This window comes from Ptiloglossa arizonensis, unplaced genomic scaffold (assembly GCF_051014685.1).
Source record: "Ptiloglossa arizonensis isolate GNS036 unplaced genomic scaffold, iyPtiAriz1_principal scaffold0969, whole genome shotgun sequence".
NCBI lineage: Eukaryota > Metazoa > Arthropoda > Insecta > Hymenoptera > Colletidae > Ptiloglossa > Ptiloglossa arizonensis.
Window position 1 is genome coordinate 105,872 of NW_027479339.1, and position 19,846 is coordinate 125,717.

At 15.5% G+C, this 19,846-nt stretch overlaps 2 pseudogenes; both read left to right on the plus strand.

The window, feature by feature from the left end:
- The first annotated feature begins 16,124 nt into the window (after nt 1-16,124).
- On the plus strand, nt 16,125-17,266 carry LOC143154699 (cytochrome c oxidase subunit 1-like; annotated as a pseudogene).
- A 443-nt stretch (nt 17,267-17,709) lies between these two features.
- LOC143154668 (cytochrome c oxidase subunit 2-like) lies at nt 17,710-18,416 on the plus strand (annotated as a pseudogene).
- The last annotated feature ends 1,430 nt before the right edge of the window (nt 18,417-19,846 follow it).

Genomic DNA, 19,846 nt, shown 5'->3' on the forward strand with positions numbered 1-19,846 from the left:
AATTGACAAAAATGCAACACTTACTAAAACTATAACCATTATAATTAAATAAAAAATTAAATTATAAATTAAATAAATAAATCTTGAATTAATTATTATCTATATAATAACATATATTTAATTAAATTCTAAATTTAATGCACTAATTTGCTTAAATAATTTAAATTAATTTATTTAATTTAAATAAATTATTTAAAATATATGGTCCTTTCGTACAAATATATAAAATTTAATTATAGATAGAAACCGATCTGGCTTACACCGATCTGAACTCAAATCATGTAAGATATAAAAAGTCGAACAGACTTAATACTTAAACTCCTGCATTTAAATTTTATCTTAATTCAACATCGAGGTCGCAATCATTTTTATCAATATGATCTATCCAAAAATATTACGCTGTTATCCCTAAGGTAATTTTTTCTTTATTTTTAACTAAATATCTATTCATATAAAACAATAATTATTGATTTTAAAAATTAAAATTTATTAAATTTAATTATTTCCCCAACAAAATAAATTTAAATAAAATTCATAAAATTTATAAATATAATTTAAACTTATAAAATTCTATAGGGTCTTCTCGTCCCATAATTTAAACTAAGAATTTTCACTTAATATTTAAATTTATCATATATATATGAGACAGAAAATACCTCATCAACTCTTTCATACAAGTTTTCAATTAAAAAACTATTGATTATGCTACCTTTGTACAGTCAATATACTGCAGCCATTAAATAATTCATAGGGCAGAGCCGACTTTAAATTATATTCAAAAAGACATGTTTTTGTTAAACAGGTGGGTATTATATTTGCCAAATTCCTTATATATATATATATATATATATATACTTATAATCATTACCATACATTAACTACTAATTTTATCATTATAACTATTTTTCCATAATTTTAAAAAACTATTTTTTAAAAATTATCATTTTAAAATTAAATCAATATATTAAACTTTACAAATTATTAAATTTTCAACTTTAAAAACAAATTTTATGAACATAAATATAACAAATATATTATATTTTTAATAAATAATTTTAAATTAAAGATCACCCCATAATTTATTTATATTTATAAACTCTAAAATTATAAATTTTAAATAATTATTATAAATATATGAATTAAATTCATTTCAAAAATAACTAGATATCAATAAATTCGACTAACATATCACTTCTAATTAATTATTAAAAATTATTATGCAATATAAAAATATATAACTAATTAACTCCTTTATTTTCGAGATATTTATTATTTATAAATTTATTTAAATAAACCCTGATACAAAAGGTAAAAAAATTATTTTATTCTTCATATTTTAAAAAATTCTTTTACAATACTTTATTTATAAAATATTTTATTTATTCTAACAAAATATTACAACATAACAAATTTTTAATTACTTTTATTAATATAATATATACATTTAAAATAAATTCATTCAACCCTATTTATTTAATTAATTTAAATTTTTAACCGCAATTAACAATAATTATCTACAAAATAATTAAATATTTAAATTTTTACTAAAAACATTTTCCAATACTTTTACTTTGTTACGACTTACTCCACCATTAATGAAATTGACGGGCGATTTGTACACTAATTATATATTAATTCACAATTTTAAATTTAAAATTATTACTTTTAAATTCTTTATTTATAAATATTAAAATTTATTTTTTAAAAATTACATTTAATAAGACTCATAAATTCTTAAATAAGCTACATTTTGATTTGAATTCCTTTTATTTATTTATAACTAATATCCTAAATATAATTATTTCTTATATCCTAAAAACAACAATATATAAACATTTCATTTAAGTTTATCTTATAGTGGATTATCTATTAAAATACAAGTCCCTCTAAAAATTTAATTAGCCGCCAAAAATTTTAATTTTAAATGATTCACATTTACTTATCAATTATTTTATCTCAATTTTATAATAGGGTATCTAATCCTAGTTTATCCTTAAATTTTATAAAATCTATAAAATTTAATTTTAATTTATTAATTAATCATATTTCACCATAAATTAACTATTTTTATTAAATTTTTAATTTTATTAATTCATTTAAATTAATTTAAATTAATTCGCAAGTTTAGTATAACCGCTATTGCTGGCACTAAATTTATCCTTACTTTATTTTAATTTTTAGATAAAATTTACATTTATATCTAATATTAATTTTTAAATTTTTAAAACATTCAGTAAATTCTAACCTAAAAATTTATATAAAATTCATTAAAAAAATTAATTTTCAAACCAAAATTAAATTAATTAAAATTTTAATAAATAATCAATCTTTTTTTTGTAAAAAAAATATTTTCCTTAAACTAAAATTTTTACACCCTTTATAATTTTCCACAAATTTACATATAAATTTCAATTTATTTTTATTATTAATTCAATTTTCAATTCATTTCATTTCAAAAAATTTATATTTTTAATTACAATAATACAAACCAAATAAATAAAACTTATAAATATAATTTTATAAGTCCTTCAATCTTATAAGATAAATAAAACTTATAAATATAATTTTATAAGTTCTATTTTTCTTATAAGAAAAATAAAACTTATAAATTATATATTTATATATAATATATTTATATATATATATAAATATTAATATGTATTCATACCCTAATGTATATTAATAATTTAATTAATCAATTAAACCTTTACACCCAAATATATATATAATTATATATATATATATAAATAATTTACATAATACCATTATCTAAATATAGGTAATATATAATTATTTATATATATATAAATAATTTACATAATACCATTATTTAGATATAGGTAGAATATAATTATTTATGGAAAATAAAATAATTATTTATATTAAATTAACCTTTTCTTATCAACTAGATATTATATCTAGTTGATAATATCGCATAATTATATTATATAAATAATTACATATTTTCCTAATTACATTAATTCGATATTTTTTTTTTAAAAAAAAATAAAATATCTAATTAATTAGGTAAATATATAATTAAATTAATTAATAAAATTAATTATTTAATTATTAATAATTAAATTTTTAAAAAATAATTATGATTATATAAAGTTAATCTTAATGCAGGGGTTAAATTCCTCAAATAGTTAATTATTTATAAGCCATCTGATCGAATAATGTACCGTGGCTGTTAATGATTGAGATTCCATGACGTGCAGGTCATATCTCAATCTTAAGCCGATGCTTATTCAATAACATATTCAATAATAAATTAATACATCGAGATTAATTGACACATGAGGGTTTAAAAAATAATAGTAGATTCAATGTCCTCGGATATTAAAAAATTAATTTGAATAATTAAAGTAAATTTAATTTTATATTATAAAAATTAAAATTACTCTATCATTATTTAAATAATAATTAATTATATCTATTTAAATTTAAAAAATAATTATCTCTATAAACATAAAAATATTTATAAAATATTATTTTTATAAAATTATTAATATTTATTGAATAAATGATTTATATATTAATAAAGGTGAATATTAAATAAAATATATTTAATATTCAATTTAATCATACATTTTACTTATTACTCTTAATTACAATATATATATATATATACATAACAATTAAATTTATACTTTAACTTTTTAAAAATAAATTCTTCTTCTATAATTTAAATTAATTATTTTTTTTTAAAAAATGTATAAAAATTAACTTATTTTTTTATAAAAAATAATTAAAAATCAATTTTTTACAAAATTTAAGTTTTTTTACATTTTTTTAATAAATTTAAATTTTTAAAACTTCAATTTTTTTAATTTTAATAAAATTCAAAATTTTACGTACATATACACTTAAATATAATTTTATAAGTCCTTCAATCTTATAAGATAAATAAAACTTATAAATATAATTTTATAAGTCCTTCAATCTTATAAGATAAATAAAACTTATAAATATAATTTTATAAGTCCTTCAATCTTATAAGATAAATAAAACTTATAAATATAATTTTATAAGTCCTTCAATCTTATAAGATAAATAAAACCTATAAATATAATTTTATAAGTCCTTCAATCTTATAAGATAAATAAAACTTATAAATATAATTTTATAAGTTCTATTTTTCTTATAAGAAAAATAAAACTTATAAATTATATATTTATATATAATATATTTATATATATATATAAATATTAATATGTATTCATACCCTAATGTATATTAATAATTTAATTAATCAATTAAACCTTTACACCCAAATATATATATAATTATATATATATATATAAATAATTTACATAATACCATTATCTAAATATAGGTAATATATAATTATTTATATATATATAAATAATTTACATAATACCATTATTTAGATATAGGTAGAATATAATTATTTATGGAAAATAAAATAATTATTTATATTAAATTAACCTTTTCTTATCAACTAGATATTATATCTAGTTGATAATATCGCATAATTATATTATATAAATAATTACATATTTTCCTAATTACATTAATTCGATATTTTTTTTTTAAAAAAAAATAAAATATCTAATTAATTAGGTAAATATATAATTAAATTAATTAATAAAATTAATTATTTAATTATTAATAATTAAATTTTTAAAAAATAATTATGATTATATAAAGTTAATCTTAATGCAGGGGTTAAATTCCTCAAATAGTTAATTATTTATAAGCCATCTGATCGAATAATGTACCGTGGCTGTTAATGATTGAGATTCCATGACGTGCAGGTCATATCTCAATCTTAAGCCGATGCTTATTCAATAACATATTCAATAATAAATTAATACATCGAGATTAATTGACACATGAGGGTTTAAAAAATAATAGTAGATTCAATGTCCTCGGATATTAAAAAATTAATTTGAATAATTAAAGTAAATTTAATTTTATATTATAAAAATTAAAATTACTCTATCATTATTTAAATAATAATTAATTATATCTATTTAAATTTAAAAAATAATTATCTCTATAAACATAAAAATATTTATAAAACATTATTTTTATAAAATTATTAATATTTATTGAATAAATGATTTATATATTAATAAAGGTGAATATTAAATAAAATATATTTAATATTCAATTTAATCATACATTTTACTTATTACTCTTAATTACAATATATATATATATATACATAACAATTAAATTTATACTTTAACTTTTTAAAAATAAATTCTTCTTCTATAATTTAAATTAATTATTTTTTTTTAAAAAATGTATAAAAATTAACTTATTTTTTTATAAAAAATAATTAAAAATCAATTTTTTACAAAATTTAAGTTTTTTTACATTTTTTTAATAAATTTAAATTTTTAAAGCTTCAATTTTTTTAATTTTAATAAAATTCAAAATTTTACGTACATATACACTTAAATATAATTTTATAAGTCCTTCAATCTTATAAGATAAATAAAACTTATAAATATAATTTTATAAGTCCTTCAATCTTATAAGATAAATAAAACTTATAAATATAATTTTATAAGTCCTTCAATCTTATAAGATAAATAAAACTTATAAATATAATTTTATAAGTCCTTCAATCTTATAAGATAAATAAAACTTATAAATATAATTTTATAAGTCCTTCAATCTTATAAGATAAATAAAACTTATAAATATAATTTTATAAGTCCTTCAATCTTATAAGATAAATAAAACTTATAAATATAATTTTATAAGTCCTTCAATCTTATAAGATAAATAAAACTTATAAATATAATTTTATAAGTCCTTCAATCTTATAAGATAAATAAAACTTATAAATATAATTTTATAAGTCCTTCAATCTTATAAGATAAATAAAACTTATAAATATAATTTTATAAGTTCTATTTTTCTTATAAGAAAAATAAAACTTATAAATTATATATTTATATATAATATATTTATATATATATATAAATATTAATATGTATTCATACCCTAATGTATATTAATAATTTAATTAATCAATTAAACCTTTACACCCAAATATATATATAATTATATATATATATATAAATAATTTACATAATACCATTATCTAAATATAGGTAATATATAATTATTTATATATATATAAATAATTTACATAATACCATTATTTAGATATAGGTAGAATATAATTATTTATGGAAAATAAAATAATTATTTATATTAAATTAACCTTTTCTTATCAACTAGATATTATATCTAGTTGATAATATCGCATAATTATATTATATAAATAATTACATATTTTCCTAATTACATTAATTCGATATTTTTTTTTTAAAAAAAAATAAAATATCTAATTAATTAGGTAAATATATAATTAAATTAATTAATAAAATTAATTATTTAATTATTAATAATTAAATTTTTAAAAAATAATTATGATTATATAAAGTTAATCTTAATGCAGGGGTTAAATTCCTCAAATAGTTAATTATTTATAAGCCATCTGATCGAATAATGTACCGTGGCTGTTAATGATTGAGATTCCATGACGTGCAGGTCATATCTCAATCTTAAGCCGATGCTTATTCAATAACATATTCAATAATAAATTAATACATCGAGATTAATTGACACATGAGGGTTTAAAAAATAATAGTAGATTCAATGTCCTCGGATATTAAAAAATTAATTTGAATAATTAAAGTAAATTTAATTTTATATTATAAAAATTAAAATTACTCTATCATTATTTAAATAATAATTAATTATATCTATTTAAATTTAAAAAATAATTATCTCTATAAACATAAAAATATTTATAAAATATTATTTTTATAAAATTATTAATATTTATTGAATAAATGATTTATATATTAATAAAGGTGAATATTAAATAAAATATATTTAATATTCAATTTAATCATACATTTTACTTATTACTCTTAATTACAATATATATATATATATATACATAACAATTAAATTTATACTTTAACTTTTTAAAAATAAATTCTTCTTCTATAATTTAAATTAATTATTTTTTTTTAAAAAATGTATAAAAATTAACTTATTTTTTTATAAAAAATAATTAAAAATCAATTTTTTACAAAATTTAAGTTTTTTTACATTTTTTTAATAAATTTAAATTTTTAAAGCTTCAATTTTTTTAATTTTAATAAAATTCAAAATTTTACGTACATATACACTTAAATATAATTTTATAAGTCCTTCAATCTTATAAGATAAATAAAACTTATAAATATAATTTTATAAGTCCTTCAATCTTATAAGATAAATAAAACTTATAAATATAATTTTATAAGTCCTTCAATCTTATAAGATAAATAAAACTTATAAATATAATTTTATAAGTCCTTCAATCTTATAAGATAAATAAAACTTATAAATATAATTTTATAAGTCCTTCAATCTTATAAGATAAATAAAACTTATAAATATAATTTTATAAGTCCTTCAATCTTATAAGATAAATAAAACTTATAAATATAATTTTATAAGTCCTTCAATCTTATAAGATAAATAAAACTTATAAATATAATTTTATAAGTTCTATTTTTCTTATAAGAAAAATAAAACTTATAAATTATATATTTATATATAATATATTTATATATATATATAAATATTAATATGTATTCATACCCTAATGTATATTAATAATTTAATTAATCAATTAAACCTTTACACCCAAATATATATATAATTATATATATATATATAAATAATTTACATAATACCATTATCTAAATATAGGTAATATATAATTATTTATATATATATAAATAATTTACATAATACCATTATTTAGATATAGGTAGAATATAATTATTTATGGAAAATAAAATAATTATTTATATTAAATTAACCTTTTCTTATCAACTAGATATTATATCTAGTTGATAATATCGCATAATTATATTATATAAATAATTACATATTTTCCTAATTACATTAATTCGATATTTTTTTTTTAAAAAAAAATAAAATATCTAATTAATTAGGTAAATATATAATTAAATTAATTAATAAAATTAATTATTTAATTATTAATAATTAAATTTTTAAAAAATAATTATGATTATATAAAGTTAATCTTAATGCAGGGGTTAAATTCCTCAAATAGTTAATTATTTATAAGCCATCTGATCGAATAATGTACCGTGGCTGTTAATGATTGAGATTCCATGACGTGCAGGTCATATCTCAATCTTAAGCCGATGCTTATTCAATAACATATTCAATAATAAATTAATACATCGAGATTAATTGACACATGAGGGTTTAAAAAATAATAGTAGATTCAATGTCCTCGGATATTAAAAAATTAATTTGAATAATTAAAGTAAATTTAATTTTATATTATAAAAATTAAAATTACTCTATCATTATTTAAATAATAATTAATTATATCTATTTAAATTTAAAAAATAATTATCTCTATAAACATAAAAATATTTATAAAATATTATTTTTATAAAATTATTAATATTTATTGAATAAATGATTTATATATTAATAAAGGTGAATATTAAATAAAATATATTTAATATTCAATTTAATCATACATTTTACTTATTACTCTTAATTACAATATATATATATATATACATAACAATTAAATTTATACTTTAACTTTTTAAAAATAAATTCTTCTTCTATAATTTAAATTAATTATTTTTTTTTAAAAAATGTATAAAAATTAACTTATTTTTTTATAAAAAATAATTAAAAATCAATTTTTTACAAAATTTAAGTTTTTTTACATTTTTTTAATAAATTTAAATTTTTAAAGCTTCAATTTTTTTAATTTTAATAAAATTCAAAATTTTACGTACATATACACTTAAATATAATTTTATAAGTCCTTCAATCTTATAAGATAAATAAAACTTATAAATATAATTTTATAAGTCCTTCAATCTTATAAGATAAATAAAACTTATAAATATAATTTTATAAGTCCTTCAATCTTATAAGATAAATAAAACTTATAAATATAATTTTATAAGTCCTTCAATCTTATAAGATAAATAAAACTTATAAATATAATTTTATAAGTCCTTCAATCTTATAAGATAAATAAAACTTATAAATATAATTTTATAAGTCCTTCAATCTTATAAGATAAATAAAACTTATAAATATAATTTTATAAGTCCTTCAATCTTATAAGATAAATAAAACTTATAAATATAATTTTATAAGTCCTTCAATCTTATAAGATAAATAAAACTTATAAATATAATTTTATAAGTCCTTCAATCTTATAAGATAAATAAAACTTATAAATATAATTTTATAAGTCCTTCAATCTTATAAGATAAATAAAACTTATAAATATAATTTTATAAGTCCTTCAATCTTATAAGATAAATAAAACTTATAAATATAATTTTATAAGTCCTTCAATCTTATAAGATAAATAAAACTTATAAATATAATTTTATAAGTTCTATTTTTCTTATAAGAAAAATAAAACTTATAAATTATATATTTATATATAATATATTTATATATATATATAAATATTAATATGTATTCATACCCTAATGTATATTAATAATTTAATTAATCAATTAAACCTTTACACCCAAATATATATATAATTATATATATATATATAAATAATTTACATAATACCATTATCTAAATATAGGTAATATATAATTATTTATATATATATAAATAATTTACATAATACCATTATTTAGATATAGGTAGAATATAATTATTTATGGAAAATAAAATAATTATTTATATTAAATTAACCTTTTCTTATCAACTAGATATTATATCTAGTTGATAATATCGCATAATTATATTATATAAATAATTACATATTTTCCTAATTACATTAATTCGATATTTTTTTTTTAAAAAAAAATAAAATATCTAATTAATTAGGTAAATATATAATTAAATTAATTAATAAAATTAATTATTTAATTATTAATAATTAAATTTTTAAAAAATAATTATGATTATATAAAGTTAATCTTAATGCAGGGGTTAAATTCCTCAAATAGTTAATTATTTATAAGCCATCTGATCGAATAATGTACCGTGGCTGTTAATGATTGAGATTCCATGACGTGCAGGTCATATCTCAATCTTAAGCCGATGCTTATTCAATAACATATTCAATAATAAATTAATACATCGAGATTAATTGACACATGAGGGTTTAAAAAATAATAGTAGATTCAATGTCCTCGGATATTAAAAAATTAATTTGAATAATTAAAGTAAATTTAATTTTATATTATAAAAATTAAAATTACTCTATCATTATTTAAATAATAATTAATTATATCTATTTAAATTTAAAAAATAATTATCTCTATAAACATAAAAATATTTATAAAATATTATTTTTATAAAATTATTAATATTTATTGAATAAATGATTTATATATTAATAAAGGTGAATATTAAATAAAATATATTTAATATTCAATTTAATCATACATTTTACTTATTACTCTTAATTACAATATATATATATATATACATAACAATTAAATTTATACTTTAACTTTTTAAAAATAAATTCTTCTTCTATAATTTAAATTAATTATTTTTTTTTAAAAAATGTATAAAAATTAACTTATTTTTTTATAAAAAATAATTAAAAATCAATTTTTTACAAAATTTAAGTTTTTTTACATTTTTTTAATAAATTTAAATTTTTAAAGCTTCAATTTTTTTAATTTTAATAAAATTCAAAATTTTACGTACATATACACTTAAATATAATTTTATAAGTCCTTCAATCTTATAAGATAAATAAAACTTATAAATATAATTTTATAAGTCCTTCAATCTTATAAGATAAATAAAACTTATAAATATAATTTTATAAGTCCTTCAATCTTATAAGATAAATAAAACTTATAAATATAATTTTATAAGTCCTTCAATCTTATAAGATAAATAAAACTTATAAATATAATTTTATAAGTCCTTCAATCTTATAAGATAAATAAAACTTATAAATATAATTTTATAAGTCCTTCAATCTTATAAGATAAATAAAACTTATAAATATAATTTTATAAGTCCTTCAATCTTATAAGATAAATAAAACTTATAAATATAATTTTATAAGTCCTTCAATCTTATAAGATAAATAAAACTTATAAATATAATTTTATAAGTCCTTCAATCTTATAAGATAAATAAAACTTATAAATATAATTTTATAAGTCCTTCAATCTTATAAGATAAATAAAACTTATAAATATAATTTTATAAGTTCTATTTTTCTTATAAGAAAAATAAAACTTATAAATTATATATTTATATATAATATATTTATATATATATATAAATATTAATATGTATTCATACCCTAATGTATATTAATAATTTAATTAATCAATTAAACCTTTACACCCAAATATATATATAATTATATATATATATATAAATAATTTACATAATACCATTATCTAAATATAGGTAATATATAATTATTTATATATATATAAATAATTTACATAATACCATTATTTAGATATAGGTAGAATATAATTATTTATGGAAAATAAAATAATTATTTATATTAAATTAACCTTTTCTTATCAACTAGATATTATATCTAGTTGATAATATCGCATAATTATATTATATAAATAATTACATATTTTCCTAATTACATTAATTCGATATTTTTTTTTTAAAAAAAAATAAAATATCTAATTAATTAGGTAAATATATAATTAAATTAATTAATAAAATTAATTATTTAATTATTAATAATTAAATTTTTAAAAAATAATTATGATTATATAAAGTTAATCTTAATGCAGGGGTTAAATTCCTCAAATAGTTAATTATTTATAAGCCATCTGATCGAATAATGTACCGTGGCTGTTAATGATTGAGATTCCATGACGTGCAGGTCATATCTCAATCTTAAGCCGATGCTTATTCAATAACATATTCAATAATAAATTAATACATCGAGATTAATTGACACATGAGGGTTTAAAAAATAATAGTAGATTCAATGTCCTCGGATATTAAAAAATTAATTTGAATAATTAAAGTAAATTTAATTTTATATTATAAAAATTAAAATTACTCTATCATTATTTAAATAATAATTAATTATATCTATTTAAATTTAAAAAATAATTATCTCTATAAACATAAAAATATTTATAAAATATTATTTTTATAAAATTATTAATATTTATTGAATAAATGATTTATATATTAATAAAGGTGAATATTAAATAAAATATATTTAATATTCAATTTAATCATACATTTTACTTATTACTCTTAATTACAATATATATATATATATACATAACAATTAAATTTATACTTTAACTTTTTAAAAATAAATTCTTCTTCTATAATTTAAATTAATTATTTTTTTTTAAAAAATGTATAAAAATTAACTTATTTTTTTATAAAAAATAATTAAAAATCAATTTTTTACAAAATTTAAGTTTTTTTACATTTTTTTAATAAATTTAAATTTTTAAAGCTTCAATTTTTTTAATTTTAATAAAATTCAAAATTTTACGTACATATACACTTAAATATAATTTTATAAGTCCTTCAATCTTATAAGATAAATAAAACTTATAAATATAATTTTATAAGTCCTTCAATCTTATAAGATAAATAAAACTTATAAATATAATTTTATAAGTCCTTCAATCTTATAAGATAAATAAAACTTATAAATATAATTTTATAAGTCCTTCAATCTTATAAGATAAATAAAACTTATAAATATAATTTTATAAGTCCTTCAATCTTATAAGATAAATAAAACTTATAAATATAATTTTATAAGTCCTTCAATCTTATAAGATAAATAAAACTTATAAATATAATTTTATAAGTCCTTCAATCTTATAAGATAAATAAAACCTATAAATATAATTTTATAAGTCCTTCAATCTTATAAGATAAATAAAACTTATAAATATAATTTTATAAGTTCTATTTTTCTTATAAGAAAAATAAAACTTATAAATTATATATTTATATATAATATATTTATATATATATATAAATATTAATATGTATTCATACCCTAATGTATATTAATAATTTAATTAATCAATTAAACCTTTACACCCAAATATATATATAATTATATATATATATATAAATAATTTACATAATACCATTATCTAAATATAGGTAATATATAATTATTTATATATATATAAATAATTTACATAATACCATTATTTAGATATAGGTAGAATATAATTATTTATGGAAAATAAAATAATTATTTATATTAAATTAACCTTTTCTTATCAACTAGATATTATATCTAGTTGATAATATCGCATAATTATATTATATAAATAATTACATATTTTCCTAATTACATTAATTCGATATTTTTTTTTTAAAAAAAAATAAAATATCTAATTAATTAGGTAAATATATAATTAAATTAATTAATAAAATTAATTATTTAATTATTAATAATTAAATTTTTAAAAAATAATTATGATTATATAAAGTTAATCTTAATGCAGGGGTTAAATTCCTCAAATAGTTAATTATTTATAAGCCATCTGATCGAATAATGTACCGTGGCTGTTAATGATTGAGATTCCATGACGTGCAGGTCATATCTCAATCTTAAGCCGATGCTTATTCAATAACATATTCAATAATAAATTAATACATCGAGATTAATTGACACATGAGGGTTTAAAAAATAATAGTAGATTCAATGTCCTCGGATATTAAAAAATTAATTTGAATAATTAAAGTAAATTTAATTTTATATTATAAAAATTAAAATTACTCTATCATTATTTAAATAATAATTAATTATATCTATTTAAATTTAAAAAATAATTATCTCTATAAACATAAAAATATTTATAAAATATTATTTTTATAAAATTATTAATATTTATTGAATAAATGATTTATATATTAATAAAGGTGAATATTAAATAAAATATATTTAATATTCAATTTAATCATACATTTTACTTATTACTCTTAATTACAATATATATATATATATACATAACAATTAAATTTATACTTTAACTTTTTAAAAATAAATTCTTCTTCTATAATTTAAATTAATTATTTTTTTTAAAAAATATATAAAAATTAACTTATTTTTTTATAAAAAATAATTAAAAATCAATTTTTTACAAAATTTAAGTTTTTTTACATTTTTTTAATAAATTTAAATTTTTAAAGCTTCAATTTTTTTAATTTTAATAAAATTATAATTATTCATAATAATAACTATATTCATTAATAATTATAATTCTTTAAAATTCAAAATTTTACGTGCATATACACTTAAATATAATTTTATAAGTCCTTCAATCTTGTAAAATAAATAAAACTTATAAATATAATTTTATAAGTCCTTCAATCTTGTAAAATAAATAAAACTTATAAATATAATTTTATAAGTCCTTCAATCTTATAAGATAAATAAAACTTATAAAAATACACATACATATATATATATATATATATATACAAATATTTATACGTACATAAATACTCATCTTTATCCGGGTGTAAAGGTTTAATTGATTAATTAAATTATTAATATACATTAGGGTATGAATACATATTAATATTTATATAATTAAAGGTTTATTTGATTAATAAGCCATTAAAATTGTATTGAAATTTTATATAAAATAAAAATATTTGTTTAAACAAATTTTATATAAATAAGCTAAAAAAGCTATTAGACTCATACTCTGAAAATATAAATAATAATTATTTTATATAGTAACAATAATTCAAATTATATAATTATTTCATCAAAATAATCCTTTTACTCAGGCATATTACTTAAAAATTAATTAAACTAAATTAACTTTAAATTTTAATTATAATTAAAATTATTTTTAAATCTCAAAAATAATATATATATGCTTATTAAACTATCCTTTTATTATACTTTCCACATTCATTGCTTTATCTACTCAAAATTTATATATTTTATGATTCATAATAGAAATTATAACTGTAATAATTATTTGATCCATAACTAAATTAGACATTAAAACTTTAAATACATATCTTATATATTTTTTAATTTCAGTAGCTTCTAGAAGAATTTTATTTATATTATTTACTATAAACAATAATTTTCACAGAATTATAAATAAATCTAATTACTTACTTATAATAATCACACTTTTTTCACTTTTTATAAAAATTGGAATATATCCTTTAAATTTTTGATTTATTTCTTTAATTCATTCAATAAATTGAATTAATTTATTTTTTTTAATAACTTTAATAAAATTAGTCCCTATAATTATTATAGAATTCTTATTAAAATTAAATAATGAAATTTATTTTATTTGCCTAATTAACATAATTTTATCACCTATTATTTGTTTAAATAAAAAATCAATCAAAATAATTATAAGATACTCATCTATTATACAAACATCTATTATAATTATATTATTAATGATTAATAAAAATATATTTTTAGTGTATTTTATTCTTTATAGAATAATTACTTTAATTTTAATTTTTATATTTAAAACAATAGAAATTGATTCTTCCACTTTATTTAATATATTAACTTCCAATAAAATAAAAATTATTTTATACACTATAATTATTATTTATACAAATTTTCCTCCTATTACATTATTTATATTAAAATGAATAATTTTAGAAACATTAATAAATTCAAGATCAAAATTTATATTTATAATAATTATTTATCTTTTTACAAGATTAATCATATCATGAAATTATTTAAATATAACTTTATTATACTTTTTTCCTTCAATAAAATCAAAAATATATTTTAAAAATAATCTAAATTTACTAAATTATTCTTTATTTATAATTTTTTTAACATTTATAATAATATTTATAATATATTGATTATACTAATTTTTAACATAATTAAATATGTAATTTTAAATTTGCAATTTAAAATTTTCATTAAACTATAAAAATTAATATTAGAAAATTTAATTCATTTATAAATTTACAATTTACTCCTTTTATCAGGCATAATATTAATTATTATTATTAAGATTTTAAGTTATCTCAACTATTAAACTTCAAATTTAAAAATATAAACAAAATTATAAATCTTAATATATATTATAAAATGACTTTATTCAACAAATCACAAAAATATTGGAATATTATATTTTATTTCTGCTATATGATCCGGTATAATTGGATCTTCATTAAGAATATTAATTCGAATAGAATTAAGAAGGCCAGGAGCTTTAATTAACAATGATCAAACTTATAACTCAATTGTAACATCACATGCTTTTGTAATAATTTTTTTTATAGTAATACCATTTATAATCGGAGGATTTGGAAATTGAATAATCCCCTTAATAATTGGAGCCCCTGACATAGCATTCCCTCGTATAAATAATATAAGATTTTGATTAATCCCACCTTCTTTACTATTATTAATACTTAGAATATTTTTATTCCCAGGTTCAGGAACAGGATGAACAATTTATCCACCTCTTTCTTCAAATTTATATCATCCATCTTTATCTATAGATTTAACAATTTTTTCTCTACACATTGCAGGAATTTCCTCAATTATAGGATCAATTAATTTTATTGTTACAATCTTAAAAATAAAAAATTGTGGCTTAAAATTTGATCAAATACCTTTATTTGCTTGATCAGTACTAATTACTACAATTTTACTGCTTCTTTCTCTACCTGTACTAGCTGGAGCTATCACTATACTATTAACAGATCGAAATTTAAATACTTCTTTTTTTGACCCCACGGGAGGAGGAGATCCAATTTTATTTCAACATTTATTTTGATTTTTTGGACACCCTGAAGTTTACATTTTAATTTTACCTGGATTCGGATTAATTTCCCATATTATTTTTAATGAAAGAGGAAAAAAAGAAACTTTTGGAAATTTAGGCATAGTATATGCAATACTTGGTATTGGATTTTTAGGATTTATTGTATGAGCCCACCATATATTCACAGTGGGATTAGATGTAGATACACGAGCTTACTTTACTTCTGCAACAATAATTATTGCTATTCCAACAGGAATTAAAGTATTTAGATGACTAGCTACATATTACGGTTCAAAACTTATTATAAACCCTTCCATCATTTGATCATTTGGTTTTATTTTTTTATTTACTATAGGAGGATTAACAGGAATTATACTATCAAATTCATCAATTGACATCATATTACATGACACATACTATGTAGTAGCTCATTTTCATTATGTACTATCAATAGGTGCAGTATTTTCAATTATTGCTTCACTAATTCATTGATTCCCTTTATTCACAGGACTTTCATTAAATCGATTTTATTTAAAAACTCAATTTTATATAATATTTATTGGTGTCAATATAACTTTTTTCCCTCAACACTTTTTAGGTATAATAGGAATACCTCGTCGTTATTCAGACTATCCAGATTCTTACTACTGTTGAAATTTAATATCATCCATTGGATCAATAATCTCATTTATAAGAATAATTTTACTTTTATTTATTATTTTAGAAAGATTTTTAGCTAAACGTCTTACTATATTTAAATTTAATCAATCATCTCTCGAATGACTACAAACTTTTCCACCAAAAGATCATTCATTCCTTACTATACCCTTAATTATTAAAAATAAATTTTAATATGGCAGATTAGTGCAATGAATTTAAGATTCATTTATAAAATTTAATATTTTTATTAAAAATGTCTCATTGAAAAATAATTAATTTCCAAGACCCAAACTCTCCTTACGCCGACAATTTAAATCTTTTCCATAATTTTACTATAATTATATTAATTATAATTTCTTCCTTAACTTTAATAATTATACTAGACATTCTCTCAAATAAATTTATTAATCGATTCCTTTTAAAAAATCATCATATTGAAATTATTTGAACTTTATTACCTATAATTATTTTAGGAGTAATTGCAATTCCTTCCTTAAAAACTTTATATTTTATTGATGAATTATGAACACCTATTTATTTAACAATTAAATCAATTGGTCATCAATGATATTGATCTTATGAATATCCAGAATTCAATAACTTAAATTTTGATTCTTATATAGACAAAGACTTAAATAACATTTATATTTTTCGTCTTTTAGACGTCGATAATCGAATAATTATTCCTTCAAATACACCAATTCGTATACTTACAACATCAAATGACGTAATTCACTCATGAACTGTCCCTTCTCTAGGTCTAAAAATAGATTCAATCCCTGGTCGAATTAACCAAATAAATTTAATTACTAATCGACCTGGAGTATTTTTCGGCCAATGCTCTGAAATTTGCGGAGCTAATCATAGATTTATACCAATCGTTGTTGAAAGAACAAATTACCCCAATTTTATTAATTGAATCAATAACCAAAATTAATTTTACCTTAAATAATTAAATGTCATTAGATGTCTGATAAAAGAATTGATTTTTTAAATCAAATTATGGTAAAAATTACCTCTAATGATACTTTTAAATAAAAATTAGTTAAATTCCATAACATTAAATTGTCATTTTAAAATTATTAAAAATAATATTTTTATCAAAATAAAATTATTATAAATTTGATTTTTAGTCAAATGAAATTTAAACTTTATTATGAAAATATATATATATATATATATATATATATATTTTATACCACAAATAATACCCATTCAATGAACATGCTTATACTTAGTTATTTTACTTCTCTTACTATTAATACTTACAACCATATATTTTAATAATATAAATAAAATAATTAAATCATCCCCTAAAAAAAAAATTTTTTCAAACCCTTGATCAAATAAATGATAAATAATATGATACCAAATTTATTTTCTATTTTTGACCCATGTACAAGAAATAATTTATCATTAAACTGATTTAGATTAATTCTTCCATTTATTTTTATCCCAATAAAATTTTGAATTTTAAATTCACGATATCAAACATTTTGAAACTTATTTTTAAAATTTTTAAATTCAGAATTTAAAATCTTAACAAAAAAAAATTTTACAAGAAATCTACTAATATTTAACAGACTTATATTTATAATTTTATTTTTTAATTTTTTAGGATTATTCCCCTATATTTTTACTCCCTCCAGACATGTATCAATTAATTTATCTTTGTCATTATTTATATGAATTAGATTTATAATTTACGGATGAATAATTAATACTAAAAAAATATTTATTCATTTAGTCCCAATAAATACTCCTTTCATACTTATAAACTTTATAGTATTAATTGAAACAATTAGAAATATTATTCGACCTTGAACATTAACAATTCGATTAACAGCAAATATACTAGCAGGCCATCTTCTTTTATCTTTATTAGGTTCAACTATCAGAAAATTCTTAACATGAATCCCTTTTACAATTTTAATTCAAAATTTATTATTTATCTTAGAAATCTCAGTCTCATTAATCCAAATATATGTATTTATTATTTTATTAACTCTATATTTTAATGAATCAAACTATGAAAATATTTTCTCACCCTTTTCATATAGTTACTCCAAGTCCATGACCTTTAATTACTTCAATAAATATTATAAATTTATTTATTAGACTAATTTTATTCACAAATCTAAAACTTTTCTTATTACTAATAATTAATATATTTATATTAATTATTTGCTTATCCCTATGATGACGAGATATTATTCGAGAAAGAACATTCCAAGGATTTCATTCCCAATCAGTTCATTCTTTAATAAAAATAAGTATACTATTATTTATTATTTCTGAACTTTTCTTTTTTATTTCATTTTTCTGAACATACATCCATAACTCAATCTCTCCTAGAATTGAATTAGGTATAAACTGACCTCCTTTATCAA